This window comes from Procambarus clarkii, chromosome 91, assembly GCF_040958095.1.
Source record: "Procambarus clarkii isolate CNS0578487 chromosome 91, FALCON_Pclarkii_2.0, whole genome shotgun sequence".
Classification (NCBI taxonomy): domain Eukaryota; kingdom Metazoa; phylum Arthropoda; class Malacostraca; order Decapoda; family Cambaridae; genus Procambarus; species Procambarus clarkii.
The window spans coordinates 4490182-4500795 of record NC_091240.1 but is presented as its reverse complement, the minus strand read 5'-3'; the positions used below and the strand labels follow the sequence as shown (position 1 = coordinate 4500795).

Genomic DNA, 10614 nt, shown 5'->3' with positions numbered 1-10614 from the left:
GCGGGGGTGGAGGGGGGCAGTAACGGTAGTACCAGCGGGGGTGGAGGGGGGCAGTAACGGTAGTACCAGCGGGGGTGGAGGGGGGCAGTAACGGAAGTACCAGCAGGGGTGGAGGGGGGCAGTAACGGAAGTACCAGCAGGGGTGGAGGGGGCAGTAACGGAAGTACCAGCAGGGGTGGAGGGGGGCAGTAACGGAAGTACCAGCGAGGGTGGAGGGGGGCAGTAACGGAAGTACCAGCGGGGGTGGAGGGGGGCAGTAACGGAAGTACCAGCAGGGGTGGAGGGGGGCAGTAACGGAAGTACCAGCGAGGGAGAGTAACAGGTTAGGCAACACAGAGAGAGGTCTACAGGCCCACCTGTGGTTACAGTGCTGCTCGCGTATTTACACCACACAGGTGGACCTATATTACCGGGTAGAATGTGTGTGGGAGGGTCAATACCTGAGGGGTGAGGGAAGGGGGGGGGGGGGGTGAGGGAAAGGGGGGGGTGAGGGAAGGGGGGGTGGAGGAAGGGTAGGTTGAGGGGGGGAGGGGTTAGGGAGGAGGAGGAAGGTTGTGGGCAAGGGAGAGGGTGGGAGGGAGGTAGGAGGGTGTCCTGGGGGAAGAAGGGAGGGGGAGGGGGGTACACAGTTACGACCTGCCCAGGTATCGATCCCCGCACGTGAAAGAAGAGAATAAGGAGAAGGAAGAAGACAAGAGAACCAATAAACACCGGTCACAGAATAACATTAAAACAGGTATTAACTACCAGGGTGCCAATTGGCACCCTACAGCGTCGAAGAGTGCCGGTATATTCTGTCGAAAACAGTTAATGCAGTGAGCGAAGACAGATATAGACAGGTATCAGTACACCAGTGGTAGAAAATATGTCGGCGAATGTCGGCTGACTCGCCAAAACAGAGATACGATAATAGTCTCACCCACCGACGATCTTAGAGGTCCCGTACGCATGAAGCCGCGTTCATTCGCGAGCTGACACCAGTAATCAACATCCAGAGTGAATTCGACTTCGAGCACACAGCTGTATCAATGGTCTTCCATTGATACAGAATCGACTACTCCACACAAGATGAACTCAGGCGTCAATCACCCTCACCCTATCCATCGGCGCTCCCTACAATTAATGACTTTAGATGAATCGTAGTAATAAAGATGAATCGAGTATTAGCAAACCTCACACTTATAAATGTCACACTTTAAATATAAACTCACATATATATTTATATAGCATATTTATAAAATTATATAGCATTATAAAATATCTATATAAAATATGCTGCTTTCAGTGGGTTTCCAATATCAGGTTTTTTTAATGATAACACTAAATCAGTTTGACCAAACAGATGGTGCCATACTGGACCTGACCTGAGGCCCAAAACAATATAGTATTCAAATCACTACAAAGAATTATTTCAAAACATAAAATAATGTAAAGTTACGGAGTGGGAAACATTCGTGTACGGGTCATATGATCCAGTAAGATAACAAAATGTTTATGAACTCCAGAAATAAAAAAAAACTATATACATTAATGTCCTCTTCCTCTTCACAATCATCAAGTGAGACAATCTCTCCACAATACTGACATATTCAGAATGCAGTAAGAGATTAATTGAGCGCCGGTGGAGCTCAGTAAGAGACAGAGCTCTGGCAGAGATGCACGATGCTCTAATCAGGATCTAGATATCTTTTCAAAAGAGGCCGTTGTTCGGTCATTGTGCATCGTCAATCATCAGAAGGTGTACAGCTCTTTTGTCAAGGGGTTTTTTAATGATATATATATATATATATATATATCCAAGATAACCGCCACTTTTTGGTCTTTAATTTTTACACAATGCTGATGCTGTATCGTGTAAAGTTTGCAGATGTTGCAATAACTGGCTAGACGTCTTCTGCAACGTGCAGGGAGAGGGATAGGGGGGGGGGGATATGTTCACCTCGTCTGACTAGCCGCTGTGTTTGGATTCGTGGACTTCAAATGGAGGAGTAATTGCAATCCGTCTCTTCTGCCTCAGTTTCTGTCGACTCTATTCTAGATTTTGGTCATTATTAGGAGACAATGTTTACAAATGTATCTTGGCGAGTGAGGATGGGGTGATTGCACCTCCCAATCAGCCATTCTTCCCTCGTCATGCACTGTTGTTTTATTTCGGCTGCAATTTAATTTGCAATATTCGGGATTGCATCTTTAGGATTCGTGATTGTATCAATTGTTGTCCGATGTTTTAGCCGATGATTGGCCTAGAAACATCTATGATAAATGATGTCAATTGCATGACAATTATGTCAGTCAATTGCAGTCATAAGTTTGAGATGCTCATCTTCTTCATTGCCATACGTCTTAATGGCCACCTCGAGGGAGTGGCCAGCACTGTATGGCAACCTAGTGCATGGCATTTCAAGAGCATAATGTTCCCTTCTTAGAAAGGTTCTAGTGTTTGTTACATGAGACACATTGAGAACGTGTGACTGTGTTGCTTGCTGGTGTCAGGTGAAGCAGTGTTGGACCAGCAGTGTTGGACCAGCAGTGTTGGACCAGCAGTGTCGTTCTACAGAGGTTTGGAACCACCAGCCATCTTCCATGCTAGTCCTTGGACGCCTTGTCATATCCTGCATGAACCGTCTCTTGATAACACACAGTGTGTGTGACTTAAGGAACAGGTTGATACCAAGTGTCAAGTGTCCAAGACTTGCAATATCTTGGCACCAACTGGTCTGAACGTTGTTGTTTTCAGCACTTTCTCATGTGTTGTTTTGTAGCGTTTGTGATCGTTTAAAAGTTCTCTCTTAGTTGTTTGTGACAAAAGATCTATTAGTACCAGTAGTCCTTCGAGGTGAAATGTAATAGATTGCTGGGTCAGTACAATAGACAACCAATGGTTAAAAAAGTACTGACTAATAGATTGTTAGTCAGTACATTAGATAACCAATGGTTAAAAAAAGCGGGGGAACAGGAGAAAACAGCTCGATACTGAAGGGATAAATAGTATATACACACACACACACGCACACACAGAGCCAGAGTTCAACCCCCGCAAGCACTCCTAGGTGAGTGCATGCACTAATTGAATCAAAGATGAACAAAAGTCTGCGGATTAACCCCATAACATTTCACTTACTTTTAGCCAAGCTTCAGCAAGTTATAAAAGACCCGACTTTTATGATACCGAATTCCATATATAATTAGTGACTTTTCCAACTAAGTATTTTTATCCATACTTGTCAACTATTGATTAGAATTTAACCGCCTTTTGTTTTTTTTAGTAACCATAATTAGCGAGTCTTTGATATACGTTAAGCAGTATATTGGGTTAATATTTTGACTCGAAGAATCTTAACTTCAAAAATAATATTGGTTCAGTGTGCAGGCGATGAGTCACAATAACGTGGCTAAAGTAAGTTGACCAGACCACACACTAGAAGGTGAAGGGACGACGACGTTTCGGTCCGTCTATCATCTCTCCTGCATTCTCAATCGACTTGAGAATGGTCCAGGACGGACCGAAACGTCGTCGTCCCTTCACCTTGTAGTGTGTGGTCTGGTCAAATTGCTTCAGTGTATGTTAGAGAGTGTGGCTTTTGCATCCCATTCTCACACCTGATGCTTCGCATTTAATACTGCCGTTTTCTATACACCGGCCTCGATAGATCAGTTGAGGTCCTAGTGGATTCTACTCTGGGTTTGTAACCCCTCAGGGAAAAACAAAAGGTATTCTTCGATGGGAAACTGGCCTAAAGTTGTTAATTCAGTATGTGCTAACAGCATCAGGTCAATTGTGTCTCGATTAAAACGAGGGCATCGAGAGATCAGCTGCCTCTACCATCCTCTGGGATTTTATCAGTCGCGTCCTGTGGTTCCCTGCTTGAGTGAGCACTCCTGTTATCTGTGGCAACTGTGACAGGAAGCTGCGAGGAGACACCGCATGCCTGTATCGCACATGGAAGCGATATGAGGATATGGAGCTGGGATATGAGGACATGGAGCTGGGATATGAGGATATGAAGCTGGGATATGAGGATATGAAGCTGGGATATGAGGATATGAAGCTGGGATTTGAGGATATGGAGCTGGGATATGAGGACATGGAGCTGGGATATGAGGATATGAAGCTGGGATATGAGGACATAGAGCTGGGATATGAGGACATGGAGCTGGGATATGAGGATATGAAGCTGGGATATGAGGATATGAAGCTGGGATATGAGGATATGGAGCTGGGATATGAGGACATGGAGCTGGGATATGAGGATATGGAGCTGGGATATGAGGATATGGAGCTGGGATATGAGGACATGGAGCTGGGATATGAGGATATGAAGCTGGGATATGAGGATATAGAGCTGGGATAGGAGAACATGGAGCTGGGATAGGAGAACATGGAGCTGGGATAGGAGAACATGGAGCTGGGATAGGAGAACATGGAGCTGGGATAGGAGAACATGGAGCTGGGATAGGAGAACATGGAGCTGGGATAGGAGAACATGGAGCTGGGATAGGAGAACATGGAGCTGGGATAGGAGAACATGGAGCTGGGATAGGAGAACATGGAGCTGGGATAGGAGAACATGGAGCTGGGATAGGAGAACATGGAGCTGGGATAGGAGAACATGGCCCACGGGTCGTACTTAGAGATTAGAGTGGTTGGATGTTAAGAGTAATTGTTTAATTATTATTTCATTACAAACATGACACGACACGTTAGGCTAATCAGCTTAAGGTGGCGGGACCATAATCAATGGGTTGCCAGAGCCATGAGCATGAGCCATGAGCATGAGCCATGAGGTTGCCAGAGCCATGAGCATGAGCCATGAGCATGAGCCATGAGGTTGCCAGAGCCATGAGCATGATCCATGAGCATGAGCCATGAGGTTGCCAGAGCCATGAGCATGAGTCATGAGCATGAGCCATGAGGTTGCCAGAGCCATGAGCATGAGCCATGAGCATGAGCCATGAGCATGAGTCACGAGCATACCAGAGTCATGAGCATGAGCCATGAGCATTATCCATGAGCATACCAGAGCCATGAGCCTGAGTCACGAGCATACCAGAGTCATGAGCATGAGTCATGAGCATGAGCCATGAGCCATGAGCCATGAGCATGAGTCACGAGCATACCAGAGTCATGAGCATGAGCCATGAGCATGCCTCACTACCCTCCATCTGACCTCCAGAGCAACACACTTGACGATGGCCTCACAGATGTACTCAGCCAAATGGGAATGTCCTCATAATCCTGTCAGTTAAGTGGGTTACAAAACATTACAGCTTCAAGCACCAATTATGTATTTTGACATGTAGACACTAATAATATGTTGCTTGTCCCCTCGCTTGATGGTTACCATGAGTTTATATATATTTTTGGAGTTAATGCTAATTGCTCAATTACATCGCATTAACTTGATGTAGCAACGAGGGAAAAATAGGAGCCGTGAGGAGGATTCGAACCAGCTTATTTGGTATACTCACCCCAGCTAGTGACCGCCACGCCACGACATACTCAAAAGCATTGCAACGTGGGATTCTACTGAACCCTCTAGGGTTCCTGAGGCTTACAACTGAAGGACAAACAGGTGTTTCTATGCACTGTTTTATGCACTCTCGCCATGCACTCTGGCCCCTGTATAATGGTCCTGTAGTTATGTCTCCAACTCTTCTCGTTAAATGCACAATTATATCACACTAACGCGATGCTCCACAAAGTTCTCGTCAATCGGTGCCACTGCCTGGAAGGGGAACCACCCCTCCCAGCCTGGAATGGGAGCCACCTCTCCCAGCCTGGAAGGGGAGCCAGCCCTCGTAATCCCTAACTTCCCCCCCCCCCTCCCTCTGGAACATCATAAGGACGCACAGAAAGCAGATAAAGAGACGGAATCTGGGGAACTTTTTCTCATAAGTTATAATCCCTTAAATAAGTTACCCCTTAAAGCGAAACTTGGCATGCCCGTTCTCTACTTTTGTAGCCTAACGAATTATATATATATATATATATATATATATATATATATATATATATATATATATATATATATATATATATATATATATATAAACGTCCCATTTTGACGTATTCTCTACCTAAGGCCAAAAATTGTCGAACTAGAATATAGAAGCGACTGGCAAAAGTGACGCACTGTTCCGTTTTCTGTTTTAGGTCCTCTGGTAGGTTAGGATAAGGGGGCACTTTAGTACGACAGTTTGATGACGTTGGGGAAGCGTTTAGGAGGACGGGCTGCACAATACGTTGATCAGTAAGTGTGCACAGTGCCAAGCTGGGGACGTGATGATGCACAATGTTGCTGCTTACTCCAGAGACCAGACCTAACTGCCCTATTCTGTGTGTGTTGCAAGGTCTTCTGTCTCTCTGACTGTTGCTGTGTTGCAAGGTCTTCTGTCTCTCTGTTGCTGTGTTGCAAGGTCTTCTGTCTCTCTGACTGTTGCTGTGTTGCAAGGTCTTCTGTCTCTCTGTTGCTGTGTTGCAAGGTCTTCTGTCTCTCTGACTGTTGCTGTGTTGCAAGGTCTTCTGTCTCTCTGACTGTTGCTGTGTTGCAAGGTCTTCTGTCTCTCTGTTGCTGTGTTGCAAGGTCTTCTGTCTCTCTGTTGCTGTGTTGCAAGGTCTTCTGTCTCTCTGTTGCTGTGTTGCAAGGTCTTCTGTCTCTCTGACTGTTGCTGTGTTGCAAGGTCTTCTGTCTCTCTGACTGTTGCTGTGTTGCAAGGTCTTCTGTCTCTCTGTTGCTGTGTTGCAAGGTCTTCTGTCTCTCTGACTCTTGCTGTGTTGCAAGGTCTTCTGTCTCTCTGACTCTTGCTGTGTTGCAAGGTCTTCTGTCTCTCTGACTCTTGCTGTGTTGCAAGGTCTTCTGTCTCTCTGACTCTTGCTGTGTTGCAAGGTCTTCTGTCTCTCTGACTCTTGCTGTGTTGCAAGGTCTTATGTCTCTCTTGCTGTGTTGCAAGGTCTTATGTCTCTCTTGCTGTGTTGCAAGGTCTTCTGTCTCTCTTGCTGTGTTGCAAGGTCTTCTGTCTCTCTGACTCTTGCTGTGTTGCAAGGTCTTCTGTCTCTCTGACTCTTGCTGTGTTGCAAGGTCTTCTGTCTCTCTGACTCTTGCTGTGTTGCAAGGTCTTCTGTCTCTCTGACTCTTGCTGTGTTGCAAGGTCTTCTGTCTCTCTGACTCTTGCTGTGTTGCAAGGTCTTCTGTCTCTCTGACTCTTGCTGTGTTGCAAGGTCTTCTGTCTCTCTGACTCTTGCTGTGTTGCAAGGTCTTCTGTCTCTCTGACTCTTGCTGTGTTGCAAGGTCTTATGTCTCTCTTGCTGTGTTGCAAGGTCTTATGTCTCTCTTGCTGTGTTGCAAGGTCTTCTGTCTCTCTTGCTGTGTTGCAAGGTCTTCTGTCTCTCTGACTCTTGCTGTGTTGCAAGGTCTTCTGTCTCTCTGACTCTTGCTGTGTTGCAAGGTCTTCTGTCTCTCTGACTCTTGCTGTGTTGCAAGGTCTTCTGTCTCTCTGACTCTTGCTGTGTTGCAAGGTCTTCTGTCTCTCTGACTCTTGCTGTGTTGCAAGGTCTTCTGTCTCTCTGACTCTTGCTGTGTTGCAAGGTCTTCTGTCTCTCTGACTCTTGCTGTGTTGCAAGGTCTTCTGTCTCTCTGACTCGTGCTGTGTTGCAAGGTCTTCTGTCTCTCTGACTCTTGCTGTGTTGCAAGGTCTTCTGTCTCTCTGACTCTTGCTGTGTTGCAAGGTCTTCTGTCTCTCTGACTCTTGCTGTGTTGCAAGGTCTTCTGTCTCTCTGACTCTTGCTGTGTTGCAAGGTCTTCTGTCTCTCTGACTCTTGCTGTGTTGCAAGGTCTTCTGTCTCTCTGACTCTTGCTGTGTTGCAAGGTCTTCTGTCTCTCTGACTCTTGCTGTGTTGTAGGGCAACACTTTTGGGGACATTTTCCTGATACTTGAGGCCTCTTTTTGAACCAGACAGCTGTTGTGGGCTGCACATACTAGGGAAAGAACAGCTGTGGGGCCCAACCGACTTCGTCCCGAGATCTACGGGAGTCCGTATTTCCAGGTGTATGGGAATACACTGTACGTCTTACCCCGGACTTTGCATCATGCCACAGTATAATACACGTGTGTATGAACCACACAGGTGTTAAAGTGTATATTTAGGGTGTATATTATAGTATACAGGCTGTGTAATACACAATATGCGAGCGGGGAATTTTACATGTAATATATATACATCGCACAATATACGGTATACAAATGTGTATAATATTTGTATTTAATAAAAGTGAGCGAGGCGCTTACAAATTTAATTAATATCGGCCACCGAAAATCCTGGAGTCGATTAATTCATTAAAAAAAAAAATTGTATAGAATGTTGGTTGGTGTAGAGGTTGGTGGATGTGTGTGTGTGTGTGTGTGTGTGTGTGTGTGTGTGTGTGTGTGTGTGTGTGTGTGTGTGTGTGTGTGTGTGTGTGTACTCACCTATTTGTGCTTGCAGGATCGAGCATTGACTCTTGGATCCCGCCTTTCCAGCTATCGGTTGTTTACAGCAATGACTCCTGTCCCATTTCCCTATCATACCTAGTTTTAAAAGTATGAATAGTATTTGCTTCCACAACCTGTTCCCCAAGTGCATTCCATTTTTCCACTATCACGCTAAAACAAAACTTCCTAACATCTCTGTGACTCATCTGAGTTTCCAGTTTCCACCCATGTCCCCTCGTTCTGTTATTATTACGTGTGAACATTTCATCTATGTCCACTCTGTCAATCCCTCTGAGTATCTTATACGTTCCTATCATATCTCCTCTCTCCCTTCTTTTCTCTAGTGTCGTAAGGTTCAGTTCCTTCAGACGCTCTTCATATCCCATCCCTCGTAACTCTGGGACAAGCCTCGTCGCAAACCTCTGAACCTTCTCCAGTTTCTTTATGTGTTTCTTCAGGTGGGGGCTCCATGATGGCGCGGCATACTCTAAGACGGGTCTCACGTAGGCAGTGTAAAGCGCCCTAAAAGCCTCCTCATTTAGGTTTCTGAATGAAGTTCTAATTTTCCAAAGTGTAGAGTACGCTGCTGTCGTTATCCTATTTATATGTGCCTCAGGAGTTAGATTAGGTGTCACATCCACTCCCAGGTCTCTTTCTCGAATCGTTACAGGTAGGCTGTTCCCCTTCATTGTGTACTGTCCCTTTGGTCTCCCATCACCTGATCCCATTTCCACAACTTTACATTTACTGGTGTTAAACTCCAGTAGCCATTTCCCTGACCATCTCTGCAACCTGTTTAAGTCCTCTTGGAGGATCCTACAATCCTCATCTGTCACAACTCTTCTCATCAACTTTGCGTCATCCGCAAACATCGACATGTAGGACTCTACGCCTGTAAACATGTCGTTAACATATACAAGAAATAGAATTGGTCCCAGCAGCGATCCTTGTGGTACTCCACTTGTTACTGTTCGCCAGTCCGACTTCTCGCCCCTTACCGTAACTCTTTGGCTCCTTCCTGTTAGGTAGTTCCTTATCCATGCTAGGACCTTTCCCCCCACCCCCGCCTGCCTCTCGAGCTTGAACAGCAGTCTCATGTGCGGTACTGTATCAAAGGCTTTTTGGCAGTCCAGAAATATGCAGTCTGCCCAATCATCTCTGTCCTGTCTTATCCTCGTTATTTTATCATAGAATTCCAGAAGGTTTGTTAGGCACGATTTCCCTGTCCAGAACCCATGTTGATGTTTGTTCACAAACCTAATGTTCTCCAGGTGTGCAACCAGTCGTAGCCTAATTATTCTTTCCAGTATTTTACAGGGGATGCTTGTCAGTGATACAGGTCTATAGTTAAGTGCCTCCTCCCTATCACCTTTCTTGAAGATCGGCACGACATTTGCCTTCTTCCAGCAACTGGGCAATTCTCCTGACATAAGTGACTCATTAAAGATCATTGCCAGAGGCACGCTGAGGGCCTGTGCTGCGTGTGTGTGTACTCACCTAATTGTACTCACCTAATTGTGCTTGCGGGGGTTGAGCTCTGGCTCTTTGGTCCCGCCTCTCAACCGTCAATCAACTGGTGTACAGATTCCTGAGCCTATTGGGCTCTATCATATCTACATTTGAAACTGTGAATGGAGTCAGCCTCCACCACATTACTTCCTAATGCATTCCATTTGCTAACTACTCTGACACTGAAAAAGTTCTTTCTAACGTCTCTGTGGCTCATTTGGGTACTCAGCTTCCACCTGTGTCCCCTTGTTCGCGTCCCACCAGTGTTGAAAAGTTCATCCTTGTTTACCCGGTCGATTCCCCTGAGGATTTTGTAGGTTGTGATCATGTCCCCCCTTACTCTTCTGTCTTCCAGTGTCGTGAGGTGCATTTCCCGCAGCCTTTCCTCATAACTCATGCCTCTTAGTTCTGGGACTAGTCTAGTAGCATACCTTTGGACTTTTTCCAGCTTCGTCTTGTGCTTGACAAGGTACGGGCTCCATGCTGGGGCCGCATACTCCAGGATTGGTCTTACATATGTGGTGTACAAGATTCTGAATGATTCCTTACACAGGTTCCTGAACGCCGTTCTGATGTTAGCCAGCCTCGCATATGCCGCAGACGTTATTCTCTTTATGTGGGCTTCAGGAGACAGGT

The 10614-nt window shown here is 45.9% G+C and overlaps 1 protein-coding gene and 1 pseudogene across 4 annotated transcripts in view; one reads left to right on the top strand and one right to left on the bottom strand.

Moving 5' to 3' along the window:
• LOC123773810 (ribosome-binding protein 1-like) overlaps positions 1–2426 on the top strand; it is a 7695-nt pseudogene extending 5269 nt beyond the window's left edge.
• The window catches only part of LOC123773938 (uncharacterized), a 134947-nt gene that overhangs the window by 35749 nt on the left and 88584 nt on the right, over positions 1–10614 (bottom strand). The window lies entirely within an intron of this gene.